Raw genomic sequence first — 20,332 nt, 5'->3', positions numbered from 1 at the left:
AGCTGAGATACACTCTGGATTAGCAACACACGCCGCTCCTCGTGGCTCAGCCTCCTCGGCTGCCTCGGCGCGTCCCCGCCTCTCCCGCCGCTCCTGCTTATCACGGATTTTTATATCTATCTCCAGTATTTTCTCTCTGGGCTGCTCTCATTTCTCTCCACTGTCCCTCTGTGTAATCCTTATCCTTCTCTGCGCTTCGTCTAATCCTGGCTGCCCGATTATGCAAATTCCTCATTTACATTTTGACAGGGCTGCTCCACCCTGCTCCCTGTGTTGTTTGCAACACAAATGACTTCCCATCCCGGGTCTCCGCCACCCCTCAGCTTGTGCCAAGACTCTGTGCTGGCCACACCGCGTCCCCAGCTCCGTGCTGTCCCAAGGCCACACTGCAAAGGCGCCTCAAAGCAGCACCTCGACCTCCCTGTCCCACTGCCTGCAACGGGAGGAGGAGCAGAAACATCATCTCACCTGGCCACCCATTCCCTGCCAGCCAGCACAGAAGGGATCGAGCCCCGGGGAGCCCAGCCATGAATATTATCATGGATTGAGGGAATTCCTTCACTCTCTTCCACTTCGCAAACGTTGACACACACTTCTGCTCAAGTACATTTTAGTTTTATACCTATTCCACCAAGAATGAGCTGCACTTGTCTACGGAATAATTACTACGGAATAATTACAGAATCTACAGAATAATTACCCACGGTGGCTTTAAAAAATAAAATTCTTGTAAGAGATAAAACTATGGAAGAAGTATTCATTTTTAAATACTTCTTTAAGTACTTTTAATTTTAATATCTTTAAATATTTTTTCATAGTAAAACTCAAGGTTTTGCAGTTGCATCTTCCAGCTCAAGTTGCATTTCTTGCTTCTGTACTCCACCATGGGCATTACATGCCCTCACTGCTGTAGCATCTAAGGGTTTTCTACTAGACTAGCACCAGTTACTGTTTCTACTCACCCTCTTCCGAGGAAGAGATTTGTTTCTGCAGACTGTTTTATTTTGGTAAGGCCTTATTTATCTTAATTGTAAGTACATCCTGCTCTGCGTTTACATTGGAAAAGACAAGGTCAGAGAAGTATGTGTCTTATTTAGACTGGGAAGTGATGAAACTGGAGCGCTGCTGGTGAGAAGCCTCCCCCTGATAGGCAGCATTCTTGCTGTTCGCTTATAACGACCTTCATTAGCTCCCACATGAGCCCATTACCTCATCCCCAAGAACGCTTTCCCATCCACAACAATTTATGTAACAGCAGAACAACTTCTGGAAGGGCTAAAGAAACCAGAGCCTCACCGGGCTGGGCCTGGATGTACCTACAGCCACACCAGCAGCATCTCTGACCATAACCCGCGTTCCAGACCCTGCCAGTACAGAGAGTTTATTTGCACATTACCTGCTAGGGGGACATTAGAGCCCCAGGACATCACCATTCCCAAGGCAAGACAGTGATCCAGCCATGAGGGGTAGCCTAAGACAAAGCCTGCAGCAGAGCTGGAAACAGAGTCCAGACACAAAAGCCATGCTTGAGTGAGGCTTTCTGTGTCATAGACGTGCATATGCATTTTTATAAGAGGACAGCATTTTCCCCTCTTCTTTTTCTAAGAGCCAAGCTTGAGCACGCGCACACAGTCCCCGGACCAAATTGCCTTATCTTCCCAGCAGTGCTGGTCTCATACTCCTTCTCCTTCAATACTTTTCCAGCCCTATTGCGACCTCCCCATCTTGGCTTCTCTCTGTTCCAGGCCAGTTTCCCTCATCCAGACAGTGGGGACCGTTTGCACCCCAATGCTGGGGTTGGTACCACCTCTTCTCCCTACTTTTCTGTAACACATGCTCATCCCAGAGCTTTTGTTTCCCCTCTTGTTTTTATCAACCCTAGATAAAGCCCACTGGCTCGTGGCTGGTTCAGCGCTCCATTTACATTCCCCACACATGCCTTTCTATACTTAGTGTTAACTTCCGTCCCCCTCTTATCACCAGCCTTATCTGCTACCTTCAGCATAAAACCTTTGCTCTCCGCCGCCTCCTCATCTCTCCTCTCCACATTTTTAAGTGAACTTTTCACACACCACTAAGCCCACTCCATCATGACTCCTCATTTCCAGGCTGGCCGGGATGGGAAAGAGTGAGCGCTACCGGAGAGGAGGCCAGTGCTGGGAACACTGGGAGCCAGTGGCTGCACTAACGTGTTGCCGCTAGCACATCCCACTGCAGTCAGTGCATTGGCCCCAAGGGAAGTCCCAGGAACATGATCTGCAGCTCCAGGCCTCCCATTTCCATGCCGGCTCTTGTGCATCCTGCCGGAGCTGAGCACGGCTGTGGTGGCAGCTGGGAACAACCATTCTCTCATCACAGCAGTGCTGCATCGTGGCTCGTTTTGCTGCCACTTGCTCCCATGCATGCCAAGCGTTCCTTGTGGGGGAACGGACACAGGAGGTGGAGCAGGAGAGAGGAGGCAGGAGGAGCAGCCGTGGTTCACACTTATGACCTGCAATAGCTGTGTGGGAAAGGTCAAATGTGGAGGGAAAGAGAAACTACTTAAAGCTAAATGCCAGACCAGCAACTTGGTGATCTAAGGAAGTATTTCCCTCCTCTTGCATTCTGCAGGTGCAGTCCATCTCTGCCACCGAGGAGCCACTGCTGCCAGGAGGTTCCCCAAACACTGCACTGGCATCAGCGAGCAACTTGCTCAAGTTTCAGTTTCAGCATCATGAGTCACTTGATTATTGTGAGTTGAGGGTGGCAAGCTGCCTGTAACAGAAGGGTCATTTCCATCATCTTCAGCCTAGCAGAAAGCATCTCAGCAAGGTGCAGCAGGGACCAGCATCATTAAAAGCCACACTCTGCAGTACACGCGTCCCAGGAGGTTGGATGTACAGAGAATCCAAGAAGTCCTGGACATCAATTTGAACTTCAGTTTTTAATTCCCACCTCAAGGCTTCCTTTAGAAGATGAGCTAAAAGCCCTCTGCCTGTTTCACTTGGGGAGGATTCTCCACCTCTATGTTTGTGTCAAAACACGGGACTCTTACAAGTGTCTTCATTGCCGTGGGCTTGAATTATGTGCAGGGAACTTGGTGCTCTTCTGCTTTGCAATAAACAGGACATTTCTATGGATTTATTAAATCTTTTTGGACACTTTTTTTTTCCCCCTGTAGTGGTTTCAGCAAAAAAAATAAAGTAACCAAAGGATTTTTTCCAGAGTTAATTAAAGAGGAGAGCAGTTCCAGGCAAGCATGACATTAAAGACTTGCCAAATACCTCTCTTCTGAAAATACTACCAGCCACTTTAAAGTGCACTCCAATTCTCAGGCTTTAATGGAAAATCCTTTCCAGACAAACCAGTTGAAGTTCCAAAAGAAGTGTTGTATTCGTCTTCCTTCAGGAAGAGGAATGGGCAGAAGGGAAAGGATTTTATGGGAAAAGAGGAAGAAAAGAAAACATCTGAGATAGTAGCTTAAACATTCTCTATGCTACTCCTTTCCTAAACACTTAGATGTCTTAGTTTTGTCTATTGCTCAAAACTCAGGCCTGGGAGGCAAAGCAGTCTCTCTGCAACTTCATCACCAAGTCCAGTTTTGGTCCTAGATATCTAAAGCTTGATTTAATGTTCTCTTGTTCTTTTCCCACACTTTAAAGCTTTGCCGGGAAGCCCAAAGCAGGCATCAGTTTCTATAATCAAGAAATTTGCCACAAACAGCTCCTTAGTAAAAATCAATACAAAAGCTGACCTGCTGATTTTTGCAGTAATCTCCTAGAAGCAAGGAAGCCCTACAACGCTGGCTGACGTGAGGAATGACACTTTGTATTGCTCAGAGTGGTGCTAGAACGTGTATGGATGTGGAATAGATTGGGAGATCTGCCAATACAAAGTTAATGCAAGTGCTCATAATTTCCCCAAGTGACATTACTGACCTGGGCTTGAAATGAAGCCAGGTCTGGTTTCACATCATCTAACATTTCACTAAATGTTAAACGATTGAGATAGAATTTTTATTAGGTATGCCAGTATTTCATAATTTACCACAGCCTCTAGATATATATTTTTTGTTTTTACAGGCCAGGGGATGTTTATTATGGTCTTTTGAGGTGCATTAAAAGGGTGTTAGTACAAATAAAGCTCCCTCGCAGTACTTTCCAGGCAAACTGCAATAGCAATTTAATACCAACACAGTGGACCCTGGTGCGCCACTCTAGTGTGGAAAGATCTACGAGAACACCCCAAGGCTCTCAAGGGCAGACGCTTGCTGAGAAGGGAGGATGAGATGGGAGAAGGAAATGCAGTGACGCTTAGAGGAGAGACCTACCCTAGCAAGGCAGCCCACCAACAGAGTGTTATTTTTCACCATGTACCTACTCAATCCAATGGCACCCACAGCAGGGAAACATAAGGTAAATTAGTGACCTTTCGGGTCCAGATGTTAAGAGAGTGGAATAGCTGAGAAATCCAAGGGCTAAGGTCAAGATAAAGAGTGCTGCATAAATGCAACAGCTGTAAGACACTGAAAAGGCATCAGCGACGACGAGCACCAGGAATATATAAATCACCCAGCGCAATCTGCTGCAGCGAGGCGTGCTGGGCTAGACAGTCTCTTTAAACTAGTGCCAACAGTTTCTGAAAGTACGCAGTTAAAATTAGGCTCCCAAGTCCATATTTAGAAATTGGAAGGCACCGAAAGTACTAAGCACCCATCCAAACATATGGGCTGGAAATTGGGTCACACATTTGAGGCAGGAATTTTGGTGCCTAGATTCCCCCAAAGTGGGAAGAGTCTTAGTCAGAGAACCCTTTTCTCTGCTTTAGGCTGAGCTGAAGGAGTGGTGAGAGCATTTAAGAAACCCAGCAACCCGGGCAGCAGAACTAATGAGAAAGGATTTTCAGTATTTCTATGCCACGGGGGTTTTGTGATACCTGTCAGGAGTAGCTTTATAGAACAGTCTTTCTCCTTTACACTCTTCTTGTTTTCCTCAAACTCGCAAAACTTTGCATTTTTGGACTGTTTGGTTAGAATTGGTCCATTGTTAAAAAAAAGAAAAAATCTGCTTTGGTATTTGGAAATTTGTGTAAAGATTTTGGGATCCTGTCACCTATAAAGTACAACGGTAAAGCTCATATAAACCACTTATAAAGCATAAAGGCAATGTAAATCACATAATGGTACAAACTGAAGGGCTTTGTGTTGTTTACACATGCTCAGCATCATTAAAGGCCTTTTACACAAGGCCTTTTACACAAGCCACAAGGCCTAAGAAGAACAACTGCTTAGTTTGGGAAGGCTTACAGAGGCCTGTTTCAACCATATTCTGTCAATTACGTACATTTTTGTTTAAGCAGTCCCTATACTCACAGGAAATAGGTTCACATTAATACATGTACTCCAGTCTCCAATTTGTTTTACTGATATTTTTCTTGAAACATTATAAAAGCTCTGGCAATTGCAAGGGGTGGGGGGGGGGGGGGGGAAAAAAAAAAAAAAAAAAAGTGGTACCAATCACCTCTAATTGGTAGCATATGTCCAAAAAACAATCACAATTTAAAGAGGGTTTTTCTGTCTTGTGAATTTACTTGCAAATTTTCTTGTTGATTAAGATGTCTGGCTTGGTTCACATCAGGTTCCAGCTCTCCACATTGAACAGGACATTCTGTAGTTCCTTATACTCAGTCAATAGAGATTTATATTTCAGTATGGAGGACCAACACCAGACTTGAAATATAAGGCTGACCACTAAAAAAATCCCCTTGAGTTCATGGCTTTTCTTCCTGCACCAGATCAGAGTTTAGCCAGATAATTGGAATTCTAATTTCTTTATTGCTCATCAGTATAAGGCACTGATCTTGTAAACACTCACGTGTTTGTGTTGATTGCTGTGGTTTCAGTTATTGCCCAAAACCATTTTGCAAAGTTCAACTGCTATTTTTTTCCTCCTTTCCTACAGAATCATATCCTATGAATGTGGTCTATTTAGAATTAGAATTGTTAATCACTGGTTCATTTTTTCCCAAATCAAGAGAAAACAACAACAACAAAAAAATTATTTAGGCAGCACAAAGCTGCATGGCTTCTAAGAAAATCTGTATATTCCTCACTCCTTGTCTCTTTTAGGCTTTCCTTCGGAGAAAGAAAATACACAGGAGCAGCCTTGCTTTCTTAGAAAGGTGGGCTTTCTAATTTGCAATAATTTCAAGGAAAGCATCTTATTAGCTCTTTAGAAACGTATTTTTCCCCTCCCAAAGTATAACAAAGCATATTCTACATACACATAGATTAAAATAGAGGTAAATATCACATTTTGGTTGTTACCAGATATATTTCCTAAACATTACTAGCTTAAACACAAGCTTACCTTGAAGCAGCCACCCACAAAGGCACTTTGCAGCTTAGACAGACGCTTACAGCAGCAGGACCCTTTAGGGAGACCATGTTTTCCAGCTTTTTCTCTGCTCACAGGTGGGGCTTTTTAACCTCAACCAGCAGCAGGATGCTAAGGTAGCCTTAAAGAGCCTGGAGGAGAGAAAGGCTTGGAAAATAACAGCAGGAATAGCTGCTTGCTCTTCTGACAGTGTGCATTTCTTCTTTTCCTGTCAGTATTATTCAAGTTGCTCCTACAGTCCACTGTGGGCAGCTGCCACTCAAGTTTCCTTTGGCTTCTCGAGCATTTTATCAAGTCATTTGAAAGAGTTTGCTCTCGGGTTAAAGCTCACATTTCCTTTCATGCTCTGTGGTTTGGAGTCCTGTGTGTCTCTGCCTAGGCTGAGAAGCCTGCTGGAGGATTAAGCTCTGGTCCTTGTGTGTGAACATCCTCCCAGGCCATGCTAGTCTTGGAAGCTCTTCACTCAGCCCCAAGGATGGTGCAGGGACCCTTTCAGTCATTTAGGTGACCTCACTGAAGAGGAGCATCTGGCTCTACCACAAGTTCTACCTGACCATCAGCAAGGAGTATTGAGGGGTGGGCAGAGAAGGCCAGAGGAGCTCAGGATTTTGTTCTCAAATAGCAAACTCCTTCATGGAGAGCTAACTGCCAGAAGTTCAGCTCACATTATGTCGGATCCTTAGGGTAGTTTGGTATCCAACAGCACCAACAGCGCCAGTAGGAGAGCTGGCTTTTCCAAAGGGTTCAACATTTATGCCATGAACTCCCTTGAGCCATTGGAATTTCATCTGGCATCTGACCCCGAGCCAAACTCTCTCTGCCAGCTTCCCCTTGGTGTAGGAAATGCACCCTCGGTGCCCTTCTCAGACTGAGATTCTCAGTCCACTAAACTCTTTTTGCCTACAGCTGTGATCCAACATCAGGATTTCTCCCATTCCGCCTCAGTTTCCCGCCCATGAAGCTGGGGCTGTAGCGCTTCTCTTGGTGCTACACCTGGTTCCTGGCTATGCAGCAGCACTGCCTGCTGCGTTCGGGGCTTCTGGCCTCCAAAGCAAAGAAAAAAGATTTAAAAATTTAATGACAAATTTAGATATCTTTTTCAGGGGAGTCCTCTGCAAGCCTTGTACGTACAACAGAATTAATTTGTCAGGATAATAATCCTCAAAAATACTAGTACCTTGGGGACTTATTGATACAATATAAAGTCACAGATAACATCTTTGCCAATGTTCAGTGGTATCAATGCTGTTGTCTATCTTATTTTTCTCTCTTGTAATCTTTTCTTGTCAGTCTTTTAGGTGGAACTAGCATTTTTGTCCTAATTAGACAATTACACATTATGATGCACTAATTTGTTAACCTATGTTCACAAATCTTTTAATTACAGCAAACATCTTTGATGTGCTGTTATTATTCAGCTATGGCAGTAAACAATTCAGCAGCTAACTGGAAGGAACTCATTATTTTCTGTGAGACATTGTCATTATTTTTCAAAGTATTTTTTCCCTGGAATATAGACTCAGCATAACCATTGAGATACATGGGGAGAATCATTTCAGAAACCAAACACCAAGTTCCTTCATGTTGATGGTTATTATTGGAAAACACAGAGACTGGGCATATTGGGGGCTTCTCTTTGGACTCAATTCCCAAGCCCAAGTGATTGGGAAGCATCGTCTAGTGGCAGCACAAGCAACAGCAACAGGTATGAGACGTGTGGCCCTTCACTGGACTTCCAGATTGCAGCATAAGGCACTGCTGGCAAGGGGCTCAATGATACAGCAAATATTTGTGCTCTTTTTTAAAGGCGGAGTAAAGATTCCACATGCCCAGAGCTCTCAGGTATCAAGAGCTTTTCCTAATGTGTAATCTGTGCCACCTCTGCTTTAACCGAGGGCCATTGTTTTTGCCCTGCCCACTTTCCTGGAGGAGAAGAGCCAAGAAGATAAGAGCAGGTAGAAAGGAAGCCCCTGCTCGGCTTGCCGGGGAGCACGGCCACATCAGCCGCCCGGTTCTCAATTCGTTTCGTTCCTCACATGCAGAGGCTGCTTTACACTCCATAAACTCCAGCAGAGATCGCGCCTTGGTGAGCTGCTCAGTGAGAACTTGGAGGGCTTTGTCACTGCTTTAAAATGTCAGATTAAGCTGTGCATTCACATTAGTCCCGTTAGCTTTAATATACTCGATACCTAATCTGCTCGGGCTTCTTTATTGACAGGCTGCATCTCTATTTGAGCTTGAATAAACTTGTGCATAAAATGTTATCAGCAATGACAGCTGAAAAGAGGTCTATTGCTCTTTAAATTTTTGATGGGAAGCAAGCATCCTGTCATTTGTGATAGCATTATGTATAATCCAACATAACAACTTGATAGTCTGATATAACAACATTCCAGCTTCCCCACTACCATTGTAAAGAGCTGCTGTGTACAACTGCTACTACACAAAATAATATCAGCCCTGACAGCTGGAAAGAGAGTCAGGCTTCTCTCTTTAAATTTCTAGCAAAAACCTCATCTTTATTGATTTTTTTGCGTGAGGTGAACGTCATCTTTGCCCCAAATTCCTGGGGAAATTGGGCTGATTTGGAAACTCATTACAAGATGGAGGTGGCTTGCAAGACGTCTTTATTTTCACAGCACTGTCTGCAAATCTGGTTGGCTGCGATTGCATTCGGCGCAGCAGCACAGGGCCCCTCTCCAACATCTCTGCTCACTGGGGAGCTGCCACATCTCAGCTCCAGTTTCCGAGCCCTCTGGGTGGTACTCATTTCCCCGGGGCCCCTGTCACTCTGAGATCACCCCACGTCACCATCTCCCTCCCTTTGCTCTCAAAATGCAGGAGAGAGAGAGAACCACGGTGCTGTTTTTCCACCCACCGTTCTGGAGATGCTGCCAGGGTCAGTGGTTCTGGTATCCCTGGGGGGACATTGTGCCCCTTTCCGCCAGCAGGTCCTCGGTCTTTCCACACTGGGTGCTGCCCGCATTGCCAGTCATATAAGGTAGGTCCAAGGGACTAACATATACATCACATAGTTTAACCACTATGGCTTTATTAATTGAATTATGACCTTTTCTACTGCAATAGCAAAACTGCTTGAGGTCAGACAATTCAGAAATTAACTCCAAGTTAATTTGCACCAGCAGAAGATCAATACGCAGGATAAAAAATATCCATTGGATTATGAGCAGTTCATGTCCTAAAGAAATATCTAGTGCATTTTTTTTTCTTTGAGTGGACTTGATTTGCACTCCTTTACACCTCTTTCAAGCTGATAATAATTGATTCAAGTCAGTGAAAAGCCAGTGGAGCAATTCAGTTTAATTTAGCTGAGCTGCACCAGCGTAAACCTGCTATGACAGAGACACCAGCCCATCTCAGCGAGGCAGACTGTCCCACAGCGCTAACTGAGACGGTGTCACCAGCTTTGTCATTAAACCTAGACACTGGTTTCTTCATCCACCTGCTCCCCTGCATACTAAAGCAGCACCAGCAAGCCAGCTAAGTGGCATGGAGGGTACCTGCAAGCATGTTCAAATGGTGAAGCACATATTCACGTTGAACCATATATTGCTAAACCAGTTGCCAGCCAAAATCTACGAGCAGGTGGATAACAGACTCACGTCGAAATCACGTAGGTAGTTTTAAGGCATGGATTTGCTAACAGGGCTACGCTCCACCTGATTCCTGGCCAGAATAATTACGATAATCTCACCTGTCCTTTGGCAGGCACAAGTCCCAGAAGGCTGCTTAGAGCCCAATGCTGGGGGCTTTCGCCCTCGCTTTCTCCCTTCTATTTCAGTCTGCCAGATTGGCTGCGATGCCACCTTTTTTTGGCTAAACTCTGCACATAGTCATAGTTATGCAATAGGTTTCTCTTGTACAGTTTTGTCATTCCAGGTATTTATATAGCACTGTATGCATGGCGTTTTAGAGAAACATGAGAGTCAGGTCAACGCTCTGTGTGCAGAAGCGCAGCTGTGGGAGCACCCCAGGATGGTACATAGCAGAGTGCATTTGCAAAACCAATTTCATACGAGAGGTCCCATATCCAAGGCAGGCAGGAACTGCTTCCTTTCCTAAAGAGAGGACCTGAAGCATCTCTCTAGCATCAGCCTCTCTCCCAACGGCCATAGCAGACCTAAGGAGAGCACTGGAGGCAGCCTCTTGTCCTGGAGCCCTCAGAGCAGCTTCCTTAGCACACCAAGGAGGAGGCTTAATCAGCTTAGACATGGTGTTGAAAAGTTATTCCCTTGACAGCTCCTTAAAAAAGGCTTTAGGGAAGTGATGCTATGCATATATATATATAATATATACACACATATATATATACACACACACACATATATTTATATACATGGACTACAAGCTTTTATGGTGAAGAAACATTGTGTAAGTGGGTGTACTCAGACAGCCAGTCCTGCTGCCTTTAAAGGATAAAGGCTGTTTCCCCCCCCCCAAGTCGGTCCTCCAATGGGAAATGGTGGGGAGATCTGGGCTTCTTGAATTCCATGGTGTTTTTCTAATAAACTGGAGTCCAATTGCTGTGCAGAAAGATGATCTTCCTTTTTCTGATGTGTTCTTCTCCCTGAGGATGTTGCTTAGCTCAGTCAAGATTAACATCTTTCATACTGCTTTGCTTCATAGCCTCTTGACAATCTTCTTAGGCCTAGATTTGAGAAAAACAAGCATGTGAGTGATGCAATGTAAACACACAAGTAATTATTAGCTGTTAATAGAGCTAAATTAATGGTTGATCAGACCACATGTGTAATTAGTTCCAGGTTCTAGGTTAAGAAGTCCTGTTCCAAAAAAAAAAAAAAAAAAAAAAAAAAGTAATCAAGTAATCCCAACACGTTGCAACAAAGCTTGTTCTCTACCTCCCTCCATGAAGCTGGAGGCCAGGAGTACATCCAGAGGAGCATTTCTCCAGGCCTGGATTTCAGCTTCTTGCCAGCGCCAGCAGTGACCAGAGGCCCTCGACTTCACCCGTGCCTGGGCACAGCTCCGTGTTGCTGGCACGCTCACCAGGCAGGCAATACTGAGAGGGGGCTTTGCTCATCTATGTGTGCTAAAATACTTGATTCTAGCACAGCGAGGGCCACTGCATTACAACAATCACTCTCTTCTAAATGCCATCACTGCCTGGTCGATGGGCACAGAGGTATTTTCAGTTCTGTGTCCCCCGTTCATCATTATCTCCATTACTCGTCTTGTCCATGATGCTGCCCCAAGCCAAGCCAGAGGGACACACGGTGCCCTCCGTGTCCTTGTTCTGCTGCTCCTGCAGCCCGGGCCGGATGGGACGGGGCAATGGGAAAGGGACGGGTTTGTCCTGGGGAGGAACCATCATGAGGCACGGGCGAGAATCTGGCTTTGCAGCGGGCACCATGTCCTGCAAGATGCTCCCTAAGGGCGCACTCTCTGCAGGGGCTGGCTATTATTGTTGTTAAAATGTAAATACGGAAAGGGGAGCTGAGGAAATCAGGAGAGCCGGAGCCATGCAGTGACTCCAGCCTAGGAGCTCCCTGCCTGCTAATGAGGCTTGAAACGCCACACGGTTCCTGAAAGGCAGAACTCACTAACGGATTCAGTTGGACAGCTTGTCTTCCCGGAGAAGAGGGAGCGGGAACTGCAAACAAAAGCAGGTGCAGGAGTCGGCTTAAAAAAAAGGAATCAAAACCATTGGATAAGGACAAAAAAAAATATAGGTTAGCAAAATGCTTAATGATGTGAAGCCTTATTCAGGCTTAAATGGCTGCTGCTCTTCTCATGCTGTCAGACCAAATCTGCTTACTTATCGCATGGTCTAATTATGGGCAAGCTTCATTTTACAAAAGGAATAGTCCCTGTCTAGCCTAACTTCCTTCCTTCTTGTTCCAGCTGCAATGCCACAGTTAGGACACCTGTTTATGGCCAAATCCGCTGTCTCTTCTACTAGTGACAAAGCTGGGATTCTTTGTGGATCCTACACCCATTTGCAGTGTAACTGCTGTTAACAAGAGCTAAGGAATCTGAGAGAGAGGCTAAAGGTACAAGTTTAACTATCACCAATCCTAAACAGTTCTTAAAATGCCTCCTCAGTGAGAACTTAAATGAGGACATCAAATAAATTGAGTGAATAGTGTCATTGCATTTCTTCTGATGTACACCATAGCCATTTTATTGGCGATGTCTTTGCGTTCATGAGTTAAATTTTGCATGCCCGTCTTCTAGGTCTCATTTACACCGCATTCTTTTTTTTCAGTAAACACAGATCAACTCCAACGATCTTTAATTAGAGTCCTTGGAAAAACCCAATATGCTTTAATTCTTCTACTGAGGTCTATACAGAAAACAAGTAACATATTTTGAATGTGATGGTAACAAACAAACATGTAGGCATACACCCAGTATATACACCCAGTATATACACACATACTTCCCTAATATGCTTGCTTAGACTTTACAATCTGTTTATTAATTCATGAATAGACTTGATATGCCCTCTGGAAAAAAAATACTAAAATAATCTCTCTCAATTGGGCTCACTGTTAGCATGCCTCTAATTAACTAATGTACACCTCCACTTGCTATTAAACAATCTCATGATTCTTAACACCAGTGTTGTTAGAGGCCAGCTATAAAAAATTTTAACAGCTCTCATTTTACCACTTTTCTCCTGAGTACATGAAAGTGGCTTTACATATTTGACCTCTACCTTCTCCGCTCCCCTATTTTTAACTCTTCTTTCCCATTGTAGCAAGGCTCTGCCATTTCTTCCAAGATGCCCGGTGGCATCTTTCCCAAATCATCTGGCATCAGAAGGCAGGAGCTGTCAATCTGTCACAAAAATATATGTACCCCTTGATCTCTAAGGGCAATGGGAAGCCTGTGCCAGTGCACAGCCTAACATGCACTTACCAATAGGAAGGGTGAATCCTGAAGACAAGTGCAACTCCACAGTAGAATTATTGTTATTAGAAGGTAAGCAGGATAATGTACTCAGCAGGAGCTTGGCGGGAAGCCTGACAAAGCTGGGATATGGGCCACACCTGGCAATTAAGGAGAGCATCAAGAGTCAGATGTGGTCAGGTTAAATAGCACTAACAGAAAATGACCCTTGGGCTCAGTGTTGAGTCATTAGTTAGAAAAATGATGCACAGGGAGAGATGCCATCTCTTGAATAGCTCTTCCTGGACAGCATGCTTTTAATTGGAGGTCACTTGACCAAGCTACGACAAGGTTACAAGGTCTTGGTACGGCTGATGAAGCTGGCCGAGGTGACAGTCTGGAGGGGCATGACCTTCGGCCACCATCGTTATATACATTTTCTCTTTCAATTCACAGATTCTCTTACAATTCACAGAAAATTCTGATGTTAGCCATTAGCTGAAGAAGGAGAATAATCTATGTCCTGCCCCCAAAAAAAAAGCACAGCCAAGGAGTCATTTCTGTGGAGACCTTGGACTCTATGTATGTACCGAATGCCACAGGCATTTTTTTTGTCTGGATAGGTCATGTAGGACATATGAGAGAGTGAACTCTACTTCTATTGCTCTGCTATACAGGTGAATGGCAGGTAGGGTCATGCTGGCTGCCCGTCACATGTAGGGCACTCCTTGGCCAGATGTTGCACTGGGTTTTGCAGCAGCCTAAGGACCACTGAGTTATCTTACCTGTTTTGGAAATCCTCTGTAACATCTTGCGGTGGAAATGCTCTCAGGTAAACAACATACACGTGAAAAAATGTCCCCTTTTCACTGCTGATGAGCTGCAGCAGGAGCTGAAGACACTTGATATTAGGTCCTCAAAGCCTTTTGCCAACAAGGATAGCAAGCACCTGTCGGCCTCATCCCAGGCACATTCCGCCCTGCGCAAGGCTGGTCATCTTCGGAGTTATCATGACACGCTATGTAGCGCTTGCATTGGATCCTCTTGCACAATGTGGTGCCCCCTTGGTCCTAAACCAATTTTCCTGCATAGTCCACACCACTAACCAAGGCCAGTCCCCAGAGCAAATGGCTCTCAGAGTTGCACACAGGTTTGTCTCGGAGCAAAGAGGAGGGCCAAGACATGCATGCCTGCGCTCACGTCATCCAAAGACTGGCTCTGATAAGCAGACTGGTGAGCTGAAATACTCCACAGCATAGACCCACTTAGACGTGTCCATCATGATCCCTCAGAGGTTGCTGGAACAACAAGAGGCTGTCACACCTGCCAGGGAAGGTGCTCATAAATAACATCAGGCTGTGACAGCTGGGAGGTGTAGCTGTTTGTAGGCAATTGCATGTGAAACGGGCAGACAGGTGTCATCAATCCAGCAGAACCCTGAGCCAAATCACACTGCTCAGCAGTTCAAATTCAGAGTCACGTATCAGCTGCAGCCAGGAAGTTAACTCCCATCCTTAAAAGTCTATTCCTAGCAGCAGCTTTGGTTCAAGCCATTCCGATGTGTCCCTGCACTGCCACCATCCCTGGATGAAAAGTGTGCCTCTCAGGGTAGGAGGGTGGTGAGCCTCTTTGATATGAGATGATACTGGTGACAACTTATTCGTTGGACTGCTCAAAGGACTGAAGAGGTTCAGTGACGTTTCCGTGGTGCTTATTAAAGGAAAAGTAAATAAATAAAGCAGCAAATGACACAAAGGTAAAGGAAAAGAGGCGCAGCAGTACAAGCCCATGGAGATCAAAGTAGCAGCCACCAACAGCTTGACGCACAACCAAAAAAGCTCAACAAGAGAAAAGGGAATGTGACACTATCCCCAGGATTTGAGAAAAGAGAAGTGAAAAGAGAGGAAAGGGATGAGTAGGCAATAGCAGGGCTTTTTTAGTTGTCCCCATATGAAGCGAGATTTCTTGTAGGGTCTTTGCTGCTCTTGGTGACCACATCTCTGGACCGAGCAGCGGGTTTGGATCCCCCGTACCACCCACTGCCTCCAACAGACCTGAGCGACCAGCATGGCCTTACCTTGAAGCAGGGCAGGTTCTCTCTACCTTCCTCAATAGTCTTCTGCTTGCTCTGGTTTCTCTGACTGCTAAACTTTCGCAAGCACTGGATTTGTTTTTCTCTGCACTCTCAGCAAGCTCAGAAGTCAAAGGCTGCTTGGTGGATTCCACCTGAGCGTCTGCAATGTGGGGTCAGCCACACTCTTTGTTCACAACTGTAAAGCACACTGACTGTGTTTTATGCAAGTGACAAGCATCAAAGAAATTCTTTAAAAATGGTTATTATTGGCATGCAATTTTAGGAAAAAAGGCAGACTTCCCTCCCTTTGTCGCAGATTTCTGAAAAGGAGCCATTAGGACTATTCCCTGGGCTGTTTCCTTGAGGGTATTGTGCAGGGCAATGCATTACATGAAAGCAGCACCATTTGTTCTCTAAATTATTTGCACTTATGTTGAAATATTACTGAATTAATTCCTTTCCCCCCCTCTATATTGTGCTGGGAACAGTGCCCTCCTGATCCAGCTGTGACAGCAGCGTATGTGGAGGGACGCTGAGCATGTGGCCTCTCCCGCGGTGTCCCATGTCCTCCCTGCATCCAAGGCCTGGGCTGCCATGAGCAGTTTTTAAGCGGCTGAAGTGAAGCGTCGATTTTCTTTTGCTCTGGTCCTGACACCCACCGTGGCCAGCACATGCCAGTGCTGATGGGGCGAGGGAGGGAAGCTCCTGCAGACCAAATCAGTTCTGCTTCCCCCGTCACAGTGCCGCATTTCCTTGCAGAAGGCACAGAGCTGTGTCCAGGCAGGGAGTGGACCGGGAAAGCCGGGCTCAGCTGGAGGCATCCACCAGCCTGGTGCATCTTGTGCAGGGTGGCTCGCTCCCACCCCCTTGCTCCGCAGCACAGGCCAAACCACAACGGGCGAAGCCTCTTTCTTTTTGTCCCACATCTTTACAGCGCTTCTTCCAGTAGCACATAAAACAAATTAGCCACTTAGGCCATTATTAGGCACTTACGGCCTTTTGATGTTTATGATTTATCGCAGCAATTTGCACTTAGGCGGCGCTGAGGCCGGTTCAGCGGGTTATAGTGCTTTGCATTTCGGTCGCGTCCTCCTGCCACAGCTCCTGGAGAGCTTTGGAGGCCTCGGGCTGCAGCGGCACCAGCATGAGGATACCTGACTGGATTGCCAGCGCTGGAGTCCTGCCCTGTGCGACGTGTGCGTCCGTGTGCTCCTGCAAACTGATGCTCTGCTCCCACTGCACCCAAGCGCACAGGGACACAGGCAGAAGAGCAGCAGTGCCAACCTTGGCCAGGAAACCCAGCCAGCAGCTCAAGGGGAACATTTTTCCCCTTAATTTGCCTCATGTGGCTCTGTCCAGCTCTGCCCCTGGCTTAGTGTCCCATTCTGCGTCCCTAGCACCTGTACATCCCAGTGTACAGGACCATCCTGTACCTGTGGGATCTCTCAAGTCCCTTGGCAAACCCGGCAGGTTCTCCTTGATTCTCCAGAGAGAGAAAAGCAGAGAGGCCAGTCAAATTCGGCTGGCCATGCTTTATGTGTTAGCTTAAGATGAGCAAGGTGTTACGGAGAGACCCCAAAGCTGCCACCACCAAGAGCATTCCCACTCAGCAGATCTGCAGGTGCCTTCAAAGGAGTTATCTTCCCGTCTTGGGACCTGGTGCCTCCTGCATGAGCTGCAAGGAAACAGCTCAATACTTTCCCCGAGTGTCTGCTCCCCTGTTTTGAGCTAAACCCAGAAGTTTACCTGCACGTAAATCAAAATGTCAGCATCTGGCAGGAGGGCTCAGGTCTCTCTTGTAGGTTGGGGGTGGCAAAGACTGTTCTGTATTTTATTTTTTTCTTCCAGACACTCATCATCCTGTGCATGCGAATCACATCCCAAACTAATTTTCTTAGCAAAGGCAAGTGGAGAAAGCTAAGTGTTAAATGCTCTTTCAAAGCCACCAGGAATATCAGTGTTTACTTGTTTCGTGGTCTGTAACAGATGCTGGCATTCAGCATTCAGACTGCCTCCAGAAAAAAAGTGAAAATCAAGATTGCCACGACAAGGTTAGCAAATGGCATGATTTTTTTTTTCAGTAAAGTTCATCTTCATGACACAGCAGCTAGCACATCCCTGCACGGGGAGGTTTACCTTTGCTCACTCCATCTCCCGGGCCTCCGTGCAGCTCTTGGGTGATGGATGTGTTGAGCACCCTTGGGGATCAGGCCCCAGTCCAGGTTCCTGGGGGAGCAATTGAGCCTCAGTGAGAGGAAATGGGCTGCTCGCAGCACACCAAGGCTCGTGGCGAAATGGGAATTTATTTCCTAATTAGGAGGGATCCACAAAGCCGCCTTCTCTTCCTGTTCCCAGAGCCAGCGTCGAAAAAATGCAGACCAAGTCACCTTCCTCATTTCCCCCAACCTTTTTCCTTGCCTAGCCACCTCTGTTTTGGGTAAAATGTGATGATTTTCTTAGGGAGTAGGCCAGTGTTGAAAGCACTCTGAAACCACAAGAGCCCAAAGGTGAGAGTCTCACACAATATTTGGTCACTCAAGAAATAACGTAAGTACAGGCATCGACACTGTAGGCAAGTAGATTAGAGTTCATTACAGCACAAACAACCCGCCAGGGAAGATGAGGAGGGATCGGTGATAAGCGACATTCCTGGAATTCTCTTCTCCCAGCAGCGAGCCCGTCACAGCAGATGCTGGATGGGTCCCCACCATGTGTGACTGATGCCACTGGTCACAGAGCAGGCCCCACACCGACCCCTTGGTCTTGTGGGCGGCTTCAGAGCCATCTTCCCTACCAGCTTTGGCAACAAGGGGATCCAAGACATTGTGGCATCTCTTTCCAAAGCAAGGGGCCAGCTGCCAGATGCACCTTGGGCTGGCCACAGGCAGGAGCTTGCCAGCTGGCCATGTCACTAGAGCCGCTCATAGTAACAAAGTCTCCTAAAAAAGAAAATCAAAAAGGCGAAACCCTACAGAACCCAGCATTCTGCTTTGGGTCACTGTTAGAATTGGACAAATAGAGTTGTCTTCTAGGAGCTGGACTGGGACACAGCTGATGACGCTCTGTGCGAAGCCTTGCTCACTTTTTGGCTTGGGTCTCAAGAGCACCCAGTTCCCTGCGTATGCTCCAATCCTGTAATCTTCTACCTGTATCACAACAGTTCCTGACATTGCCACAAGAACACAAATCTTGGGACTGACAATCTCAAATGGGTTGTGATCCATTCACTATTTACTTTCAAGCAAGGAGACATTCTGTGCCGTGGAGCTTAGTCCACCTGGGTTCCCTCCTGGATTTATAACTCTTCCTTTACTTTAAGCTTGGGATGGACAATGATGCCATTTGCAGCCCTGCAGCAACCCTCACGTCCAAGGCTCTGGATTCAGCAAAGCACTTAAGCATGTGCTTAGCATCAGGCTGACCACATGAAGCGCCCGCTCCTGCTCCCTTGTCTTAGTAGGGATTAGCACATACACTGAGAGCTGGTAGGATCTGAAAGGGATTTAGGCAGTTGGTTGTATGCTTGTGTCAACAGGCTTTTGCCAGGCAGGAAATGGAATTAACCATGTGCTTCAAATTAAGCATGTGCTCAAGTTACTGAAACTCAAGTTACTCAAGGCCTTATTTTGTTATTCCAGGGCATTGGATCTCAGACAAAGTCCCCTACAACATAGCAGGGAAGTAACCCCAGCTAGGAGGAGTCTTGACATGCATAGGTTCATTCCCTGCCTTTGAAGCCTCTATGGAAAGCTTGGTCATCAGAGACGCTTAATCCCTCTCGGAAGAGCCTCTTCTGTCCAGAATGGTGCTCAAAGCCGCTTTAGGCTGGAGCTCAGGCCTGGCTGGCTTGGCACTTGCCAGGCTATCAGCTGTCTAACATCTCAGGTAATTAATACATGATGACTTCTCATAGCCTCATCTGCCCAATAACTTTTACCACAGACAATAAATGCACTTTTGAGCATATTTAGACACCACTGTAAAGATATCAACCCATATTTTGCAAGTGTTTCTCATGTGAAACCAGTCTGCTTGCGCCAGGCTTCCCATTAGACCAGCAGGGACCTGGGGCAGACCCAGAGCTACGGCCTGGCTCACTGTCCATCCATCCATCCTCCGGCACTGAGTGCTGCGGCAGGAAAATCCAATGGTATTGACCGGGCCGGACGGGAAGCGCAGTGTCTCAGCACAGCAGCCACCAGATCAATCAGCTAATTACTCTGTATGAAGGCTACACTCCCCAGCTGCATGGCCACCTGCGTTGGTCTTTCAGCAGCTGCCCAACTTCCAGGCACTGAGGTCAAATCTTCCAAGCAAAATCTCCTGGTCAGCCCTTTGCGGGTGGCTGAAAACCCGGGAATGTTCCTCCTCTCCCATTGCGGCCAACTGGAATTTGCAGCTCAACTCCCTATGTCCTGAAAACCTCAAGCAACCTCCTCAAAGTTGCTCTTATTGATTTAGGACAAGGCTTTAATTTTGCAAACCGCGAGCTGTTACTCATGAAACTATGACAACTTGGTATTAGTGACAAATCAATGAACCTTTAAAATGCAGCCTAAGCAAGGAAACTCGCTTACTGTTAAACCCTGATAAGCCTGGTGCTGAGAAAAGTCAAACCTGTATCTTAACCACCATGGGATCTTCTCCCGTTTGATAGTTCCTCTTCCTGTATTGATAAGGATTATAACCCCTCATGACACTAATTTTACCCTCCCTGGAAGCACTTGTGAAGCAGGTGATAGTAAAAAGGAAGGGGTTTGCTTTCTCTCCATTCTGAATATTCCCCAATAAATCACTTGCCTGATAAATAATAAATTCACTCATAAATTGTGTATTCACCATTTTCTTCCCCCTACCTCAACCACCTGCCTTCCTCATCTCTGCTCTTCTCCAAGACCAACTGGAAAAAGTGAATGAACCAGGAGATATTCCTTATGCCAATGTTCAGTGCTGCAAGAAGCTCATCCTTAGCCATGGCAATGTATGCACAGACTTAAGGCTGTTTGACGGA

At 46.2% G+C, this 20,332-nt stretch overlaps 1 long non-coding RNA gene across 1 annotated transcript; it reads right to left on the bottom strand.

The window, feature by feature from the left end:
- Positions 1–10,856: 10,856 nt before the first annotated feature.
- On the bottom strand, positions 10,857–14,182 carry LOC112956748. Its single transcript, XR_003251095.1, has 3 exons — positions 14,033–14,182; positions 13,278–13,408; positions 10,857–11,043 (listed from the first exon to the last, which is right to left on the bottom strand). It is a non-coding gene; the product is annotated as an uncharacterized LOC112956748 (long non-coding RNA).
- Positions 14,183–20,332: the final 6,150 nt, after the last annotated feature.

The sequence above is a fragment of the Nothoprocta perdicaria genome, unplaced genomic scaffold (assembly GCF_003342845.1).
Source record: "Nothoprocta perdicaria isolate Ctin4 unplaced genomic scaffold, notPer1 scaffold_66, whole genome shotgun sequence".
Lineage (NCBI taxonomy): Eukaryota > Metazoa > Chordata > Aves > Tinamiformes > Tinamidae > Nothoprocta > Nothoprocta perdicaria.
The sequence above is the reverse complement of the archived record's forward strand: the minus strand, read 5'-3'. Positions and strand labels throughout refer to the sequence as shown.